We start from the raw sequence: 22,301 nt of genomic DNA, 5'->3' as shown, positions 1-22,301 counted from the left end.
GTCACTGTATACAAAGAAAATAAGAGGGATGCTCATAAAATGGAATTTACTGTGAAGAAGGAAAACAAGTAAGGCATGGTCTCTATTCTCAAGGAGTACATGATCTAGCAGAGAAGCTAAATACACAAGGGTGAGCTGACTGAGGGGCAGTTATTAGATAATATGTAAGACACTGCATCATAAACTAGGAAAGAGTAAAACAAGACAGAGTAGAAAAATTAAAAAGTGTGAGGTGAGAGAAGGTCAAGAGAAAATATTGCAAGAGGTAAAGGTTGAGCTGGGATTTAAAAGGGATTACTGAGGAAGAAATAAAGGGTTTCCCAAGCAGGGAAGAAGCATCAGAGAGGAAAGTAATTGTCAAACCAGTATTCTATGACAAGGACTCTGATCTGTGCTCTTTAATGCCCAGTGGGGGTCTTCTTAAATTTAAGTGAGCAGGCAAGATCACAAGACCACCAGGGTTCACCATGGTGCCAGCCAACCCAGAAGGATATAGGACAGGAAACTGACCGTGTTAGCAGAGCTGCAGTCCTCTGGGAGCTATCTGCTCCACAGGTGACAGCTCAGATGCCAAGAGCCAAGATCTGTACAAGGTCCACATCCACCGGGGTTGGGTTCTCCTTGGCGTAGAAGCCTCAGGATTCACCAGATTTATACCTCCTATAAATACCCCATAAGCAGAGCCCCGAGGGTCCCCATAGGGAATTTGGGAGTTACAAAAGGCATTGCCTTCAGGGAAGCCTAAGGTCATGGCATCTCCTTTGGGTTCTTTTAGTTCCTTGTGGTTCTTCCCAGCCCAGACGCAATTTATGGAAATGGCGATCATCTTTCTGGTAAGCCAAGGGGCCAAGATCATTGTCATCAGCCCCTTTATCTGGTTGAAAGGTGAACAGAGTTAAACAAACGAAGGTCAGATTCTCACACAGCATCTTGCTACCATTGCACCTGCAGATACTTTGCATGTCTGAACCCATTCAATCATCATAGGAACAACTATCAAAATTACACAGATGAACAAACTGAGAATCAGAGAGAGGAAGGTGATAGATCTTGAGTCTGCAGGAGAAAGCAATGAAATCAGGAACCAGGAGTTAAACCTAGATCTATAACTAGAGAGCTTATATTATTCATATAGATTCATGGAGAGCCAACAGTAAAGGCACAGAGCAAAGATGCCCAGGAAAAACTGTGATAAAGGACTGGTTTGATCACAGCAAAAGAAGCTCTAGTAGATAAATAATCATTTCTGGAGAGCTTGCTGTATGCCGGGCACTGGACTGGTACACACAGCAGCCCATACTTGTATGGGTGAGACCATCATGGAGGCAATGAATGCCATGCAAATAAGAGCCTTTGGAAGGTAACGAGAAAGATGCATTTGAGTTGATATGGCTACACCTAACCAGAGTAGAGACAGAAAGGTTCCAGAGAGGGTTGTATATGTTCAGAACCTTGAAGGAAAGAGTCCAAGGTCCATCAGGCTGCTGACCTGGTCTTCATCAACTTGCTCGCCAGAGATGGAGATGGAACTTGATGCTATAAAAAGCAGGGAACCACTAAAGTGTTTTGAGCAGGAAAGAAAGGTGACCACATCTGCATTTTCTAAAGATGACTCTAGGTGAGTTACCAAAGATGGAGTTTCCAGAGAAGAAAACATGGCAGTCATACAGAACGAAGACAGTGGGAACTTGAACCGAAGCAGGGAAACGAATATGGGGAGGAGAGATAATAACTGAGGTACATTTATGAGCAGTCTGCAGCTTCTGTGGTTTTCATTACCTCATTGACTGGTCATTCCAGCCAGAAACATGAAATCTTCCTAGATGTAGCTCCTTCTTTCACTGCCAACATCCATCATTAAAATCAGTCTCCAAGCCTGGCAGGTTCTACCTGCAAAATCTCTGCATAATTCTAATTCCAATATGATGTCATGATATCTGCACTGCAGATTGAAATAATGGTTCAGCATTTGTGTGTCTGGGGGAAGATGGAACAGATATTGGTTACAATTATAAAATATTGCAATCAGAATTCATGTTTTGCATCATAGAGCTCTTAAAATGTAAATACAGAGCAACAAAACCAGCTTAATAAGTAGACCCATAAACTGGCCTTACATCAATCCTATCAAAATCAGCCACAACTTTAACTGCCAACTCATACCTGACCACACAATCTATCAAAAGGGCTTAATGCATTATCATTTTGGATTAAACAGGTTTTGTATGAATCTGGCAATTTTTCTGGTTGTTCTGATGCATTGTTTTAGAGGACCATGGAAGCCAGCATCTTTCATATGTAGAATGGTCCAGTTCTGCCCATTTGTTAGCAGCTAAGCTTGGCTGATCCACAATGGAATAAATGCTCTGGGTCCAGCGTTGTGATTCTCTTTTCTCCAACTCCCAGATGAATTCCGGGTGAAACTTTATCATTGGATAAATTCTACCACGTGATTTGAAGAAAGCTGCAGACAGAGACACTGGGTGTGCTCAATCTCACTCATAAATTCACCACTGAAATAAAATACCAATTAATTAGAGTAACCCTATGGGTCTTTCTTATTTCCTAGACACACGCAAATGAAGAGATAGGAAGTCCATTTGGCTGATGCTCTTGGGTTCTTTATACTGTAGCTTCTTGGTGTTTAGTGTGTTTATTTTGAAAGGATGTCAATAAAACTTGAGGGACTATTTTTAGCATTATCTCTGATCAGACTCTAAAAGCACAAAGTCCTAAATAATGTTTTCGTATTTCCAATATGTTCTTTCATTAATATTCCAAATTTGACAAATGTTTTTACCTTTTTCCTTTCACTCCCACATAGATTTTAAATATAAAAAGTGATATATCACCTGCCAGTCCTAACAGTTGCACAGGTGTGTTATTTGAAAACATTTATGTTCAAATTTTGGCAACTAACACATAGAGAGAAATTTATATCATGCTGTCCAAATATATTTTTATATAATCATTTTTCATAATTCACTTCAGCGTCGATATCATTACAGTCCAAAATTTTACAGTTTTATACACCAAAATGACCTCATTTCTCCTTAAAATGTTTCCTGATAAACCATATTTCCTGGGATTAAATAGGAAATGCCCTTTTTTCTCTCATCTACCTCTCTCCTATTTCAGAAACAACTAGTTAATTATCCACCCACCCACCAACTCAATTAAAATGGAAATGAATACTGAAATTTGGCTTATGAAAAGACAAGGACTCATTGGAAGATACTTCTCCTTTCCAGGTTCAATGCATTTTTCTTTGCTTGGCAAATGATAAGAGACTGTTGGTCATAGTCCATCACTGGCTTTGGAAACTGAAAATGGGATTTCCAGCAATGCATCCCTTCTAATTCCACCAGCCACAAAGAAAGTTGGGTTCCCTGGAGGTGACCCTGAACTCCCACTGTTAATTTTATTAAATTTTAGCAAACTTGAAAGGCTCTTTCACATGGTGATAAGACAATGTTTAGGCCAGAATCTCTGGGATGTACACGTCTGGCTCTTTGCATTGCTGTTTTTTTGCTCTTCACTTACCACCTTAAATTCCTCAAGCTCATAGACACCTGCCCTGGTCACGCAATCTAAAGTATCCCCATCACCCACCCCAGTTACTCTCACAGTTCTTATTCCCCTCGCAGCTCTGATCACAATCTGAGATTCTGTCCTTGATGGGTTTGTTTGCTTGTTTATCTTCTTCCTCCCCAACTAAGGTGAGGGAAGGACATTTGTGTATTCTGTTTACTACTGTATCCTCAGGGTCCAATACAACAGTTCTTCAACCTCCGTTGAATGCATGAATGAAGGAGTGAATGGATCAGTAATTGGAGGGACCTCTAAAAGGCTCATTTAACCCGCTCTCATGCATCTGTGTTGTGTTCACTGTAGGGGGCTCTTCTCCTGGACAGCTGGTCCTTCTCCACTAAATTCTAATCTCTTGTGACATCTACCATCTCACTACTGAATAAGTTTGTCCATCTTTGCCAAGTTGGCTGTGGTGGGTGATGAAGCGGCAGTGTTGTTTCCATGGCAACTAAGAAGAGCAACTCTAATAATATGCTCACAGCAAGGTATCCACATCAATGTCCAGCATGTTATCCAGTGATCCCAACCACTGATAGGAGACTTGCCATTTTCTAATTAATAACAAATTACAAGTGCAGTATTGAGAATTTTTAAATGACGTTGAAACCGTTCATGATGTATTTCTGTTGCTCTCTTAGTCATGGTTTGAGGACAGCTAAACAAGGTGAATTAAATGGTGGACATGCCCTGGGAAAGAGAGTAGAGGTGTGTTCTGCCCTTTTATCATGGTGTGACGAATGGTGTGGTATGGTATGATGGTATGATGTTAACAGTATGTGACTGTAACTCGAGAGTCCAGCTTTCTAAAGACTGTTAGCCCTGGTCCTTATCTGATGACTGCATGGTTATTTACTTGCCTAATTCTTAGTTTCCATGTCTATATAGGCAATAAATAACAGTAGCACCTTCTGGCCTTACTGTGAAGACTCAATGAGATAAGGCTTACTTTTGTTGTCTATTCAAATGTCACCTAGCAGAGATGGCTATCCTGATCTCTTTGTTCAATCTAGCTCCTCATCAATCGCTGCCACTCCCCATCCTGTATTAATGATCATGAGAGTTGATTATCACCACTTTACTCATTTATATTCCTGATCCTGTCTTTCTTGAGCTAATTTCCCCACATTAGAACATGCACACCATGACAGCAGGGAGCTGTCAGTGCTAATTATGGCTGTGTCTTCAGTGTTGGTCACATATTAGGGACTAATTAAACACTTGTTTCATAGGAGAATGAATATCCTAAAGCACATAGTTATTTCTGGCACACAGTAAACACTCAATAAACATGAGCTATTATTATTTTTTTTTAAAGATTTTATTTATTTATTTTTTCCCCCAAAGCCCCAGCAGATAGTTGTATGTCATAGCTGCACATCCTTCTAGTTGCTGTATGTGGGACGCGGCCTCAGCATGGCCGGAGAAGTGGTGCGTCGGTGCGCGCCCGGGATCCGAACCCGGGCCGCCAGCAGCAGAGCGCGTGCACTTAACCGCTAAGCCACCGGGCCGGCCCAACATGAGCTATTATTGATGTGCTTAAAATACCAAGGAGACAATCGGCATCATCCTCTGTGTCATCTTTGTCACCCAAGGGGCAAGGGAACATACGTTTATTGTGTAATTCATAACTTCTGCAAATCCTTACCACAACCCTATGAGGGCTCACTATCCCAGTTTTCCAGAGAGTTGCATTAACTCACTCTGGATCACACAGACGAGATTTCCAACCAGATGCATCTGACTCAAATGTACTCCTTCTTCAGTGTGAAAAGGCTTTCTCTTCCCAGCCATCTTCTCTACAAAGAGTTGAGTGAGGACATGAAGCAGATATATCCCCTGTCTTTTTCAGGAGCTTGCTACTTAGGAGGGGAGATATATGGATGTGTGAAAAATATAATATGAACCATATGAAAACGACAACATTTGACAGTTTTAGGTCCAAGCAAATGGCAAACCCATATGGTTCAATTTCATACATACTAAGAAGAAATTCTTATTATGTTTCAAGTGAATGGTCATGACATTCAGAATCCAAATTGGGGATTCTTCACCTTTTCTGGGTCACAGACTTCCTTGAGGAGATACTCCTCTCAATGGAAAATACATTGTTTTTCAAAAAAATGCCATATAGGTTAGGGGAGTTTCTTAGACCCCTTGGGCATCCATGACTCTTAGCTGAAGAACATCTAATCCCAAAGATGCAAAATTATCTTCAGCATGACCTAAAAGTGGTATTGAAAATGTTCATGGCCTCAGACTTTTAGGACTAGGTGGAAATTTGTAATTTAAATAAAAGTAGCACATTGCTCTTTTCTGATCTAATGTATTCTCAAGGGATTGGCATGTTTACTTATGGCCATTCAGACAATATTGACCAAAAATGAACTCTCTATTATTTGGGAGGAATATATTTAGCTTGGAAACTCTCCCTAGGAAAATAACAACAATGGTGACTTTCTTTAGAAAACAAATTGACCCAGTTGATACAAGATTATAGTACTTAATGTAATAGTCAAGACTTGATAAACAATTGTCCTGATGTCTCAAATCTCACAGACAGAGAAAGTGGCTGTGCAGTAGAGGGTATGACGGGAAGACCGGGGGCAAGGATTTCAGACTTCAGACCAGAGGCTTGGCCCTAATCCTTCCCTTTTCTGCTACTAACTACTCATTTATGCACTGGTATGAGCCACATCTTTAAGATGTTGTTTAGATTACATGATCTCCAGGAATGTTTGTAGATGAACAATCCACCATCGAGGATCCACAGATCTGCATCGCTTTTAACACAACTTTCCAGAACTATTGGACACAGCTACCTAAGTCAATCAAGGTTATTTTTTCCCTCTTCTTGTTCAATAGAAAAGCGTCTTCTCCCCTACCCTCACATGGGTCCTGTAATGACACCCTCACCCCGCAGCCTCTGATACACATTAGTGTTACAATGAACCACTTGGATATGCAGGTGACCACAATGTGGGTCCTGGAGAGGCCAAAAGGGAGCAGAGACTGCAGAACACAAAAGGGTGATAAGAATTGTTTCATTCTTCAGATCTCGTCCAAGGGGAAGGGACCACGAGGGCATAGAGACAGATTTGTGGGTTTTTTTGATGGACATGTTGGACCTGTTTATAATTACCCCAAATATACACACATATATGTGAGTTGATGGATATGTTTCTAGACACCTCACTTAATGGGCATTCTCAATTTATCAAAAGCAACTCACAAGAACACATGTAAGAATCACCACTAAAGCAAAAATTCATCTGATATGGTGTGGAATAACAAAAAGTTATAAACGTAGTAGTAATTCTCTCTATTCAATGCCCATATGCATACTTTAACAAGCAACATATACGGTGTCTGCAATTCCTTTCCTTTTTTCTAGGTTATATTTATTCTGATTGCATTTATTGAAATGCAATTTGATGTCTGTTGGCTCTAACAAAAACGTTAAGCTTATAGGGCCGGCCCCGTGGCTTAGCGGTTAAGTGCGTGCGCTCCGCTGTTGGCGGCCCGGGTTCGGATCCCGGGCAAGCACCGACACACCGCTTCTCCGGCCATGCTGAGGCCGCGTCCCACATACAGCAACTAGAATGGATGTGCAACTACGACATACAACTATCTACTGGGGCTTTGGGGGAAAAATAAATAAATAAAATCTTAAAAAAAAAAAATTAGTGTAAAAAAAAAAAGTTAAGCTTATAAAAAGAAAAAGCCGTCTGATAAACTAAAATAAAAATCAATTGTCATCAATTAATACAGTAGATGTACTCTGCTTAGATTCTCAGAACCTAAACCTTTTATTGTATATACTATTCTGCTCAACATCTTGGTTATTAGGTTTTCATAAACCTTTTCTTAACTAACAGAAAGAAAATAAAGGAAGGCAGAGTAGCAAACATGACAGATGGTCTACCCCATGATTGAGAGGTGGCTGATGTGCCCTTCAAAACCCAGGGACAGCTTGATACTGTCCCTTGCAGTGGTAGGTTCTGGACTCACTCCTGGCTGGTAAAGTCTAAGCATCAGAGTAAGAAGGTGCATCTGAACAAGACCTTCTTCCCACTTGGCGGGTCTACTAGCCAATGTGACTCTAGCAATAAGAGGAGAGGGTTTGCATCATGCCCAGGGACAGAAGCTGGGAGAAAACCAGAGGCAAACTACTCAAGGAAAAGCATTGCCCATGTCAAGAACACAAAATGATGATGGGTCTGGAAGGTGTAACACCATCTCACTAGAGCAAGGCTGCTTACCTCCAGCACCTGCTCATGTTCTAAAAACCAGAAACCAACACCCAGAACAGTAAACCCAAGAAGAGCAAAATGCAAGGGGATGCAAGACAAATGAAGGTATACATGACCTTATTTTACAAGATTGGGATTATGTTGTCAATGTACAGTTGTGACCACAGGAATTTTTCTTATCAAAGATTGAGAAGAAATCCCAAGAGACTGCCTATGTTTCTTCAGCTATGCTGTGATACATAAAAGCTTGGACCATTCATGTCTCATTCTCTGTTAAATTCTCAGCACTTTGCACAAATGGGACAAATAAAAACATTTTTAATAAAGCATTGAATAATTTCCAAATATAAAATAATTCCCCCTTTTCCTGGCCTGAATTCACCCAAGACAATCTGTGGTTCTAACATTCTATGATTTACCAAAGAGCCATCTTCATGCATTTGTCAATCCAGAAATCATTTGCTAAGTAATTTTTGAGAAAGAAATGAGCTAAGCATCAGAAACACAAACATATGTCAAACCATTCTCATATGTATTTACTCCCCAAAAAAGTGAAAGGGAGAAAAAACATGTTTACTGGATATAATCAATGACTGGAACCTTCCCAGATGGAGAGTGGGGAGGAAGACATCTGGGTAGAGCTTGTTAGAAGGAAGACTCGGGGGCGTATAGGAGAGCAGGCTGTGCTCAGGGAACTGTGAGCTGTTTGTTGAAAGGGTAAGAGCACAGGGCATATGGGAGACAGTGGAGGGAGCTCACGCTGGAAAAGGGAGACGGGCATATTTTGAAGGTCCTTCTGTGTTGACTCAAGGATCTTGGACTCTCCCATGTGGTCAACAGGGAGCCATTGGAGATATTTGGTCAGGAATTGTTTTTAATTAGGGAATGAAGTCAACAGATCCGAGAATGAGGAAGATGCATATGATAGTAGCATGAAGGATGGAGTGAAGGTAGAAGAGTGATGAGTTAAGTGGTCATCCAAACTGAGATAATTGTGAAGACAAGAATTATAGCAGTAACTGTGGGCACTGAGCAGAGAGCACGTATTCAGGGATATTTTGTAGGGCAGAAATGATGGATATATATGGCCATTTACACAAGTGGTGAGCAAGTGGAAGTAAAATACGACTGAGTTCTTATCTTGGACGTGTAGGTATATGGGGTACCTTTGACCAACATGAGGGTGCAAAGAGAGGAAGAGGAATTTATCAGCATTTGGACATGTTGAGTTTGGAGTGTCAATGTGACATTCAAGTAGAGGATTCTAATAGGAGTTAAAAATACAAATTCTGTAACGGACGTTGGTGGTCTGGGCTGGAAATAAAGATAAGAATCATTCATAGGGGGATAGCATCTGAAGCTATGTGGGTGGACTGAATCAGCCAGAGATAAAATATAAGGAAGAGAATGGAGTCTAGAACGAAATCTTGGAGAGGCCAATATTTAAGAATGAAAAGAGAAGTAAGTGAAGAAGGACTTCTCAAGAGTTGTGGAATAGAAAGAGAACACAGTGATACAACGAAAGCTGAGGAGGACTGAGCAAAAGTGACAAGTGTCCATAAAAATGAGATAAGACCATGACTAACGCATTTCTATTGGGTTTTCAATGTAGACATTACTTGTCATACTGTAAGAGGGTTATTTAGCATGAGGTTGAGGAGGGTTAAAAACCGGTATTGGGGAACTGGAGGAGGAAGGAGCAAGTGAAAATTCCAATTTCAAGAAATGTGACTATTAGTGGAAGGAGGAAGACATATCATAATTCAAGAGGTAGACAGGGATGAGGCTGTTTAGGGTTAGAAAGATGGGATGGCCAATGGACAAGGAAGAAACACTTGAGTTGGTGGTAGGAGTTAACTTCTGGATCACAGTCGGGAGGTTGAGCCCTGCCCAGATTCTGGAAGACGGGAGAGATGTGGATACAAAGTAATTTGTGAATGTGCTTTGCTATGTGGTTTCAGGGGGTTCGTTCCTGGTGGGTTCTTTGTCCTCTCTGTGAAGAAGGAGAAAACCAGTGTTTTCTGATAAAAACCAAGGTGGGAAGATGTGAAACACCTGGATAGATGCCACGGGAAAGGGAAATCAGAGCTGATGAGGAGGGAGCTTAAAGGGATTGCAGGCCATCTCTAAGATCTCTACTGTTTCTGGAAACCGCCTATTGATACTGAAGTCAATCCCTTGGTGGACACAGAGATGGAGGATGGCCAGGTGAGCTCAGCTCAAGCAGAGGAGGGAATCAAGGGTGTCCCTGAGAGTTAAGTCAGATTCTGCTATCTACGACAGACATTTGGTGGCTTAAAGGAGAAGCAGTTCTTAGGGAGTTGCAAGGCTTGATGGGAGACCTATCAAAGCTGGAGGGAAGAAGTCATATTCGGAAGACTAGGAGGTTCAAGTTAGGGGCAGGATTTCAGAGTTTTAAGAGTTCAGAGCAGAACACGGACTTCCCAGTGATCACTTCATGCATGATAAATGATGGCTCAGCTCCATTCTTGTGTAAGGGGTTAGGAACAGGCAGAGGGGAATTTGTGGAATGACAAAATCCCAATGAGGACCTGGGAGATGGCTGTCGGATGGAGCTGAAGTCTTCGAAAGAGAGAAGATCAAGAAGCTCATATGCTTCTGTTCTTTCTGGGTCCTTTCAGTCAATGCTGATTTTGTAGGTATAATATCAATTCTTCAACATCCATGTTAAAAGACAGATGCACCCTTCTCATTCAGTTGTATGACAGAAGTGCCCTTTTCTCGAATATTTATGTTATAGGTGGGTTTTTGGCATTTATTGTTACTGGGGATTAACCCAACCAGAATTCATATTGTATGCTAAGTCTGGACAGAGACTTGGTTTACCCAGGCTCATGTGATGTTTTCTGACCTGTTTTCAGTACCATTTCTGAGGATTTCCTAGCTTGGTGGACCACAGAAGCACATTGTGCCTGGCACAGAATGGAGGCTGAAATAAGCTATGGCTGACAACGTGAATTAAGCCAGTGTCTTCAGAAAACCATCCATGGCTGACTCTGGTGTCCTTCTCATGGGGGTGATTGACAGCTGAACACCATTTTTCTCTAAGGGATTAGAGATAGGCAAAGGGCAATTGTGAAGGGCAGCCCATGCATGGCGTGGCAAGGTTAGTCTGGAATAGGGTGAGGGCAGCCCGCAGGGGTCTAGAGGAATAGCATTAGGCTTGTGCATGCTCTGCCACTTCTGAGTTCCATCACCTTTAAATTACACTCTGTTTCCTAGATGCTGCATGGGTTTACACAGAGTGTTTCATGGCGGTCTTGTAAAAATCAAGCAAGAAAACTTGTCAACACTAAAAAAATGAACTATTATTATTGTTATTATCATGATTGCTATTACTTGTTGGAGGGCAGATTATGGTTCCATAAAGCTGAGATGGAAAGTGTCAAACCTACCGGTTGCTGACAGAATTACGACGAGCGAGTAGACGCTAGCTTTCGAAAAGACAAATTGATATCAAAGTTAAAGGGTGGCTTGGGTGAGACCAGGAAATTAGGTTTAGGGAAGAAAGAAAATGTTTTCATGTGTAATGGCTGCTTCCAGGATGTGAAATATAATGTTCGAAAGGAAAGATGTTGTAAATGACATAGCGTATTGCTCATTTCTCTGAGGGGCTTCTCCCAAGCCAAAAGAGGCAATGAATAATAAGAAATGTAACAATAAAGCAGAACAATATGCAAGGCTTATATCCCCCTGAGTCTATTTTTCTGTGACAATGAATCACAGGAACGCTTCCAGGAACCTCTGAGATCCCTTGCCCAAATCTGAAAATTGGGCTGAGGCGTACAATCACTATGACAACTAATCAATCTTTTTCCCAAATATTAAGAGGTTACTTGTATTTGTTTAAATGAGTGGCTTTCTTCCAGGCAAGGCAGCTTCGATCCAATGGATTTGGGCAAATATGATCCCATCAGCTGAGTGCAAATCCTAAACATTTGTTCTTCTCTAATATATTAAAACTATCTTCTCCACATGGCTTCACATGCATACATGCTCTGCATAACCTTCGGGATGATTTAACAAAAAAAAAAAAAAATTCATGCTTATTGTGAAGAATTCAAAAAATGCATAAGTGTAGGAACAGCTATAGTTTTCATGTTCTCTGCCAATCCCTGTCTTTCCATTGCACTGTACCTTACTTCCCTTCTCTGAAGTGAGCACTGTTAATTTGTTTGTTTCTGCACTTTTTTCTAGGCAGTGACATACACATACACATATTTGTATACATACATGCATACACACAGAACATTTTAAATGCATATATGTACCCACATGCACAAGTACGTATACATATAAATACATATATGTGCACATATTCATGTATCTGTACATATACAAGTATCTATATATGCGTATATAGATTTAAGAGGTTATGTGGATATTATGTATCTTCAAATTTGCTTTGCTTCTTCCCTTTTAAATGAAAAGTGGTTTTATATTATAAGTGTACACAATAATTTATTTACTCATTCCCGTGATGAGTGAAATTTCAGTAGCAAGGAGCATCGTGTCCATGCATGCTACAGACTGAATGTATGTGTCCTCTCAAAATTCATATGTTGAAATCCTAACCCCCAATGGGATGGTATTAGGAGGTGGGACCTTTAGAAGGTGATTAGGTCGTGAGGGTGGAGGCTTCATTAACTGGATTAGTGCCCTTATAAAAAAGACCCCAGAGAGCTCCTCCTGCTTCCTGTCATGTGAGGATACAGTGAGAAGACAGCCATCTATGAATCAGGAATTGGACCCTCACCAGACACTGAATCTGCTGGCCTCTTGGTCTTGAACTTCCAGCCTTTGAAACTGTGAGAAATAAATGTCTGTTGTTTAAGCCACTCTGTCTTGGTATTTTTGCTATAGCAGCTTGAATGTGCTAAGACAATGCATCTTTGTGCATATACATGTAGGATAGATTCCTGAGAAAGAATTGCTGGAGAGTTAAGTGAGTCTCTTTTTAAATTTTAATACATAATACCCAATTTCTTTCAAAACTCTCCATCAATTCATCCTCCAACTATCAAATTGTGAGAGTGGTCATTTGACCACGCCCACAGGTAACTGAATTTAGTTTTGTCATTCAGCCAAGCAAAAGTATAATGAAATAAAATTGATTTGCCTTTCTTTAAATATAAATGTCTTGGGTTTTCCTATTGATGAGTTTCAGACATTTTATTTCATCAACTATGAGCTTCCTTAACAGTTTTGATGGAGTAATTTGCAAGTTATCCAACAATATACTTTTGGTGCTATTTACTCTCTCACTTTTATTCTCAATTTGCTGTTCTCATCTATACACAATTTCCCTATCTTACACGTAGCATTTCCCTGCCTACAATTCACAGTGGGGCAGACATTTTGCACAAGCCAAAATTTGCAAATCCGTGAGAGGTGAAAGGTGAAAAATGGTACCCTTTGGAAATAGGCCAAAAATGCCGACTAAAGCAGTTTCATTTTCTATGTGACATTTGCCATGCTCCACACATAGAACATTTTAAATTGCACATCTGACCTTTTTAACAATAGCAGGAAATGCCAAGAGAAAATGCAAAGCTCTTCATTTTCTCTCTCAAGCCCCTGTAGAAGCTATTTTTCACGGTCCATGGCTAGCATCTATGATAAGACTGTCAAGGTGCCTGAAATAAGCCATCAATATCCAAATTGTTCTCCAGCCAAGGGACCATCAGACACATGTACGGCATGGTTTGGGGCGCTCGTTCTCTGATTTTATTTAGGAATGTGATGTCTAATACTATACGAGTCTATCCATGATAATAAGGAAATCAACTCTTAATATGGTATTACGTAGCAAAAACCAAGCAAATTCCTCTACCATCATTTTAAGAACAAAATTATTTTCCACTACAATATTTGGTACTAAAGGAAGTGAGGGTTGTGTAAGCCGTTTATCAATGATCCTTGGGGATGAAAACTGGAAAGGAAAAAATAAACTTCCACTTTCTCCATCCAAGCATGATATCAGCTATTTTCTTTTTAGCTTTTTAACCAAAGTAACAATAGATGTTTTTGAGTTTTGAACATGTTTAATAATAACATAAAAAGAGTATATAATGCCAAGTTCACATAGATAATTACCTTAAGTTAATGAACACCTATCTTCACAAATTTAAGAGAACAGAATTCACAGCATACAATGAAGAAAATAAAGATGTACAGTCATTAACATATGGGTACACTCCACAATGAAAGTAAAATAATTCCACTTTAAAAAATTGTTAAGATTTAAAAATTAATGAATTAAAATGAAGTATTAAGAAGTAACTCTCAACTATTTGCACTACTTTTTTTTAAGGACAATAGATTTCTGCTTATATGTATTTGTTATTAAAATAATTTAACTATTTTTTCAAAATCTTAGAAAAATAAAATAGCATGATATGAGATATAAAATGTGAATTTTCATGTGACATTAAGGAAAACACATCTCTTCAAAAATTTTTAAAGAATTCTTTGGAAAACACACATTGACAATCATTTTTTCAAAAATATTTCTTCAATATTTCTTTTTTTTATGTTTAAACTTTCAGTTCATGAAGCTACAGAGTCAGTGGAAGCATTGAGATTCTGATTTGTTACAAACTGATCATGAAATGTAACCATCTGGATAATTGCAACAATTATTGTAACAATAAGAATCCCAGGAATGGAAATTCTCAAAGATAATCACTACTCAGCATAAAGAAATAAGTCATTCTCTTGGTAATTGGCAGGATAGTGCCCTAAGATCTCTTTTGATGCTTCATTATAACAAATCAAGTGAAAGCTTTAAATAATTTTTTCCCATGAGAAATATACTGAAGAGATGTCACCTTACAAAGTTGAAGCATGCTGCAACTAATGGCACAGCTCCTTCAAATAAACAGGAGCATTTGTTACGATACTAACCGTTGATCACCTGTAGGTCCACAAAACATTAATTTTAAATCTAAAATGCTTCAACTGCCTTGTTTCCTCATTTCTCAGAGGAAGATGACCACGCCCATACGTAACATTAAAGGGCGTGCACTATCTTGGCCAAATCTACTTTGCCCACTCAGGAGCCCGTCAATCTCTCCCATCCCCAAACATGGCACACCATCACGCACTGTGCACTACTCTGTTTTTCCTCACGTCCAGCATGGGACCTGCCCCCACCTCTGTGCTTGCTCTCTGTTCTTTCCATGAAACTCTTTTCCCACTTGTTCATCAAAACATGAGTCAGCCATCAAATCGAAGATAGCATATGGTGCCTCCTGTCTGTCCCCACAGCTCTTTTTACACAGATTCATCAGTTTCTAATGCAATATCTTGATGGCATCATAGGCTCTCAGCTACAGGATTGCCTTGATCTGTTTCATGTCCAAACTCCCTGCCCTACCCAGTGTCTGGTTCCCAGAAAGTGCTCCATAAATGCCTGTTGTGTTGACTTTGCTTTCTCACAAGGACTAGTCATGATATTAATCGAAAATAAAATTAGTAAACCATCTTTTGGTTGTGATCAAAATGCTTTGCTTATATAGGTAGAAAGCAAATAAGCTGTTTCCTCCAAGAATAAAATTGAGAGAATTGCTCCTTTCTGAAAGGTTCACTGCGTGACAACACATATCATGTGGCATTGGGGTCCATCCCATGAGGGACAGTGATGTAAGCCATGGCAACACCACGCACACCTCACAGGAGATCTGTGATGTAGAGAGATGGCTGTTTGGTTTTATCATCCGACCAGTGCAGTTGATAGCTCCAAACTCAATGAAAAATTTTGCTTATCTCCGTCATCCAATTGCTTATTTTACAATTGCAAAGCTTGCCATTAGTTGTTTCTGTTGTCTCCTTAAAAATGTAATAGCATGCAAGTAACATGTAGACAACTAAAAACATGCAAATTTCTGTACCAGGTTTTAGAATTATCTATTAACTAAAGTTACCTAACTAAAATGTTATATTTTAAAATATCATTTATCACTCACATTATAATTTATTATGTAATATTTATATATTGTATAGTTATGTTATTGTTATACATGCATTGTTTATTATTATCATATTTAAATTGTTCTTTGAGTACTATTTTGAAATCAGAGGATTCTTGCCATGAAGGAAATAGTATTCAACATCTTATAATCATGGGAGGTTGCCAGGGTCCCTAAATCATTTCTCTAATTTTCCTTTCAAATACATATCATAATACTCATATTAACATTTAATATGTAAGATTTCTATATTAAATATTTATGTTATTATTGATCATACTTACATCAATTATTGAAGTTGTCATATTTAAATCATTACTCCTTGAGTAATATTTTATAGCAAGCATTGCTCTTAGAGGATGCCTGCCATGAAGGCAATAGCTTCCAAAATCACAAATCATGAGATTGCATGCAGTAAGAGACAATGCTCTTTATAATCTCTGTTCACATAGAAATATAGAAGAGAAACAACTCTCTATGTGTACCTCCACTTCTGTCACTTGTAACTGTCCAGTGTTTTTCATCTTAAGTATTTCCCATGAAGGTAGGGATCTAGACAGAAACTGAGGGTCAATTCCACCTAACTTTCCATTCCCTTTCCCAAACTCTAAATCAATCGATAACATCTCTCTGATTTCCTTCCCAAATATCTCTCAAATGGCTCCATCCACTTCTCTCCATCTTGGCCATTCTGCTCCAGGCTACTAGCTTCTCTCTGCTAGATAAGCGCGACCTGCTGATTAGATACCCACTCCATTCTTCCCTTCACTCCCCACTCAGCTAAATCTATCAAAAGCTAAAAACTCACAAAAGAAAGATAAATTTTCATATATGGACACAATATCTAGTCTCTAAAAGTGCCTTTTGGTTACAGAATATTAAGGAGATTCTGTCAATGGTTGAATGTCTGCCCTTAGAACTTAGAGATCCATGGGCCGGCCCGGTGGCTTAGCGGTTAAGTGCATGCGCTCCACTACTGGCGGCCCGGGGTTCGGATCCCGGGCGCGCACCGACGCACCGCTTCTCCGGCCTAGCTGAGGCCATGTCCCACATACAGCAACTAGAAGGATGTGCAACTATGACATACAACTATCTACTGGGACTTTGGGGAAGAAAAAAAGGAGGAGGATTGGCAATAGATGTTAGCTCAGAGCCAGTCTTCCTCAGCAAAAAGAGGAGGATTAGCACGGATGTTAGCTCAGGGCTGATCTCCCTCACCAAAAAAAAAAAAAAAAAAGAACTTAGACGTTCAAAATCAATACTTGGTGAGTTTCATTCACAAAAAAATGGCATTATCATTTTAATGCTATTTTCTTCTCATCCTCCTATTTTAGACTAGTATTCATCACTGCAACATGCAGCTGTATTCCTGCCAAATGTGTAATACTATAAAATCCCTTTTCATGAAACCTATTTTCTCATGGATCTGTATTATAGAGTAAGAGAGAGCCCAACTCTATCTGAAAAAGAGATTAGCTCATAGAATAAGAACACAAAAGAACTGGCTTTCACAATTGGGTAAGATATTTCTCAGTCCTTCTCTCCTTCCTTCCTCCATCCCTTCCTCCCTTTCCTTTCTTTCTAACCTCCTTCTTTCCTTCCTTCCTTCCACCCTTTCCTCCCCTCCCTCTCTCCCTCCATCCTTTCTTTCTTCTTTCCTTTCTTTCTTCATTCCTTTCTTCCTCTCCTTCTTCCTTCCTCCCTTGCTCCCCTTTCTTTCCTCCCTTTCCTTCCTTCCCTCTATCTCTCTCTCTCTTTCTTCTTTAATATGGTGAAATCATCTCAAAGGAAAAGCTACCACTTACATCATCAGCAGATAAAACAATACTCTGAGATACCCTCCATCTAAAGAGCAATTACGTCTTGATAAGACATAATTTTAGAGAATTTCTGGGCTTATTCAGTAACAGAAATATCCAAGGTTGATCTCCTCCACACTGTGCTCCTCCAACAATGTGAGCTAAAGAATACTCGGGTGTCCTGAGTAATGAGAAAACTGGAAAAAGGGATTTTCCCTTTGGGACCATGTCCATAGTTGCACTGACATCAGGGCCTGGGAAGAGGCAGCTGTAGGGTAGCCAGGTCAGTAAGATGGGGGAGCTCTAGCAAGGTGGAGAAGTTGGATCCCTAAATAGACTCAAATTTCATAATCTACCTCCTGTCAGAAGGGGTAGAAAACTTCTCTAGGAAAAGAATCATCAACTTAGGGCTGAAAGTTCCCACAGATTAAGATCAAACAAGCATGAGCTCACAGTCAAAGGTGATTAAGTACATGAGCACTGAGATATTAAAAACACTGTACAATAATATAAAATAGCCATATAAGAAATGTTTAAAGAAATGAAGGATGGAATATGAAAAGGTAAGCAGGAAACAGGAAATTACTGGGAAAGACAAAGAAGAAATTAAACAAGTGGAAACTATAATTTTTGAAACAAATAGAAATCAATGGACTAGTCAAAGAGAAGATTAGACAGGGTAGAAAAGAGAATAAATGGAAGATGTATCTGAGAAAGTTTTATAAAACAGTAGGGAGACAGGAATGAATAATATGAAAGTGAATTTAGGGGATAAGGGTATGAAAATGAGAACATCTATCACGTATCTAAACAAGGTTCAAGAAGGAGAAAATAGAGAAGTGGAAGTATTTGAGCAGGTAATCCCTAAGGATTTTCAAAATGACTAAATATATGAATCCAAAGATTCAGGATTCACAGGAAGAATGGATAAAAAAATTGATATTGAAATGAAACTGGTGAAAATCAGAAGTAAAGAGGAGTTATCAATTGCAGAGTGTGCCAAAAGACAACTTGCAAATAATTAAAGTTTGACTCAAAACGAACATTGCAATAGCCTGAAGATGGTAGGATAGCATATTCAAAGTGCTGAGAGAAAATAACTGTCAACCCAGAATTGAGTACTTAGCAAAATTATCTTTCAAGAATGAGCATGTGACAAAGATGTTTTCATCAAACAAAAACTGAAAGAATTTATAATATTTGTGCTACAAATTTTTAGGAATGTACCAAAGGCAGGGAAAAGAAGATTCAATTAGAACTGGGATGTAAGGAAGAATAGTGGTAAATAAAAGACAAGCATGAATGTAAATCCTAGTTGTTTAAATACGATAATATCACTATCATCATCACCACCATCATCATCATCATCGCCATCATCATCATCATCACCATCATCATCATCACCATCACCACCATCATCATCATCATCATCATCATCATCTTGTAGGATAAAGCAATAGGACAGAATTAAAATATTGAAAAAAAATTGCCATTAAGCAGAGAGGGAGGTGTGCTGCAGTTTCTTGTACTTTCTAAAAAGACGTTTAAGTTTTGTTTAATTTTAGAGCTTATTGACTTTAAATGTGAATTTTACAATTTGTATTTATCCATGAGCAATAGAAAACAAGTAAATGGTAAATTAAGGAAGAAACATGAAATATAAAAGAATAAACTCAATTACTCATAAGGCACCCAAGAAAAACATAAAATAAGGAACATAGTAAGATATCAAAATATGTCAGAAAATATCAAGTAACCTCAAACTCATGTATAGCCTAAACTCTGCAGTTACTAGACTGAAATTGTCATCTTAGAAAAAATAAATTGCAGATATATGCCATATGAAGTGATACATCTGTGAGTACCTGGAAATATTAAAAGTGAAAATATAAAATCATATTTTCCAGGCAAAAGCTAATTAAAAAATTTTTAAAAATAACTGAGATACCTCTACTAATATCAGAAAAAAATACATTTTAATCCAGAATTTTTAGAGATAGCAAGAATCCTTTCATAATGATAAAATATTTTATTTTTCAAGAGCACATCAATTTGTTATAAATTTTATGCAACATATAGTCTCCAAGAAAAACAAAAGTTGGTAGTGTCACAGGGAGAATTTACAAATTCTCTATAAAAGTAGAAGACACCAACATACCTTTTTCAATTTTAATAAGTCAAACAGAAACAAAATTAGGAAAAAGAGATACTATAAACTAAATAGTTAACCCATGATTTGATAGACAATTAGAGAACTTTGCAGCTCACCATTAGAGAATACACATAAAACATTTACAAAATTGGCTATGTATTGGGCTGTCACACGAATTTCATTTAACACAACAATAGAAAAATGCTGAAATACTACATTTTAGAATTTATATGATGCAGGAAAAGCATGAATAGAGAAAAATTTATAACCATAAACATATATATCAATAAATAAAACAAGGGCAAAAAGCAAAGAGTGAAGCATCTCACTTAAGAAATTAGAAGGGAAAGACAGGAGAGATAAAAAATAAAATATATATATATATATATATATATATATATATATATATATATATATATATCTTAATCTGTTGGGACTGCTATAGCTAAATACCACAAACTAGGTGGCGTACAAGCAAGAGCCATTTGTTTCTCCCAGTTCTGGAGGCTGGAAGTCCAAAATCAATGTTCCCACACATTCAGTGTCTGGTGACAGCCCACTTCCTGGTTCATATTTCCCATAGTAGATACTTCATATTATTTACTTTTGCATACAAATCCTAGCACTAACTTGGATTTCCTCAATGTATTTTATAGTTCTTAAATAATGCAAATACCCTATTCAGAAAATAAAGCCAATAATGACCAAATAAAGGACTCTTTCTTATCACCATCCATTTTTTCACCCTACTCATAAATAAATATCAAACACATTCCAATGTCCTTACTTGAATGTTAGCAAAATTATAATTCCAGTTTTAATTAATATTCTAATAAAAAAAGAATAAGCAATTGCTTCAAATTTGCCCTAGATAATTATTTTCAAGAATATGTTTGCTCTATTAAAACATTCAAAATCATGCCATGAATAGAGTTCCACGTATATATATGATGCTAAATGCTATTAAATAATGGCTAAGGCTTAAACTCACGTGTGTGTGCATGTGTAATTCTCGCCATGTTGACAAATACATAGACATGTGCCATCAATTCCAGCTTTGAGTATACTGTACTCAGATTGCACACTCTTCAGTGATCAGCTTCTACTCTGGAGAATACATGTAATTCTGTACTCTTGTTGATGCAAGTCTTTGGAAAATAAAGATAGCAAAGCCATTGAAAAGCAATAGATTCAAAACAGCAATGCCTCAATGCTAAGCATAAATCTGTGTTTGTTAAACTCATACGTTGCACTTTACCTTCTAAGCAACTGCTACCTTGAAGAACTACCCTTTTCACAATACTCACTGGTTAATATGAAAAGAGTTTTGTGTTTTTTTAATGAAGTGTTATTTTCTGGTTTCGGTAAAGAAGGGATTTCACTGTCTGTGATTATATCATATAATTGCAATGACTATAAATAATTATCCAAAGAAATTCACAGTGATGTAGTATTTTAGGCAAAATCTACCCATGTATGTATGCTAAGGAGTAATAATAGAATGCAAGAGACTAGAGTAGTGGTGCTCAATGGGGAAAAATACTGCCCTCTGTGCTGACACTCGGCAATGTCCAGAGATATTTTTGGTTGTCACAACTTGGAGGAGAGGGTTTGCTACTAGCATCTAGTGGGTAGAGGTCATGGATGCTGCTAAACATCCTACAATGCACAGGACAGACCCCACAAATGTCAACACTGCTAACGTTGCTAAACGCTGGATTTCGGAAAGAAATAAGTGGAAAAGTCAAAATGGTCCCTGGCCTGACTCCATGCGTCCCCCATGTGTAAACATCCAATGTCCAATGACTTGGAGTTTCAGATAGACATTTGAAAGTACTCCTCATCTTGAAGTTAACTAATTATTGATTATACAAATGGAGAACACTGTGGGAGCTTAGAATTGGCCACCCCAAAATGTATCTCTTTGGCATGAGGGTTATTTGGGGTTGGTTAGTTTTAAAAACTGCAGGTATGAGAGAAGCTCTGAAAAGTAGAAGTTACCCTTTGCAAGAGACATTTACATTTGTAAGGGAAATCTCCATCTGTAAATGTGTCTCCCTCTTTGTACCACGAAGAAGGGGGGATGACCTTCTCTCTAGAAATTCTTATCAGTGTGGAAGGCAAAGACTTAAATCTGCATAATAACCTTACTCTTGTTTACTGTGCTTTTCTGGTAATCTCCCATAGCTGACTCCCCCGACCGCCAACACCCTCCTTTGTCTTTAGCTGAAGATTGTATTTAAGATGAGAACCTCTCCTATTTTGGCGAGTTGTTTGGTTTTCTGGGTCTCTCCCATGTATACATGTTATAAAGCTTTGTTTGATTTTCTCCTGTCATTCTGTCTCATGTCAATTTAATTCACAGTGCAGCCAGAAGGACCCAGAGGTTAGAGGAAACCTCTTCCTCCCCCACAACACTCACTCATTAGTTACACCTGTCTGTATATACAACCGCTAGAATGGTTTTATGTCATCCACAGCAGGAAGAAGCTATGTTCCACAGTCAAATCCAAATTCC

At 38.6% G+C, this 22,301-nt stretch overlaps 1 protein-coding gene across 5 annotated transcripts in view; it reads right to left on the bottom strand.

Annotated features, from left to right (window-relative positions):
* The window catches only part of LOC106800156 (neuroligin-4, X-linked), a 295,700-nt gene that overhangs the window by 159,713 nt on the left and 113,686 nt on the right, over positions 1-22,301 (bottom strand). For 2 of the 5 annotated variants that reach the window (XM_087426650.1, XM_087426651.1), the window contains exon 2: positions 1,780-1,977. The exons of the other annotated variants lie outside the window; for them this stretch is intronic. The gene's annotated coding sequence lies outside the window, so the exon portion shown is untranslated. The remainder of the gene's footprint in view (positions 1-1,779; positions 1,978-22,301) is intronic. 5 annotated transcript variants of the gene reach the window in all.

The sequence above is a fragment of the Ceratotherium simum genome, chromosome X (genome assembly GCF_057802395.1).
Source record: "Ceratotherium simum simum isolate JZ-2026a chromosome X, ASM5780239v1, whole genome shotgun sequence".
In the NCBI taxonomy this organism is placed as follows: domain Eukaryota; kingdom Metazoa; phylum Chordata; class Mammalia; order Perissodactyla; family Rhinocerotidae; genus Ceratotherium; species Ceratotherium simum.
This window is presented reverse-complemented; position numbering and strand designations above follow the sequence as displayed.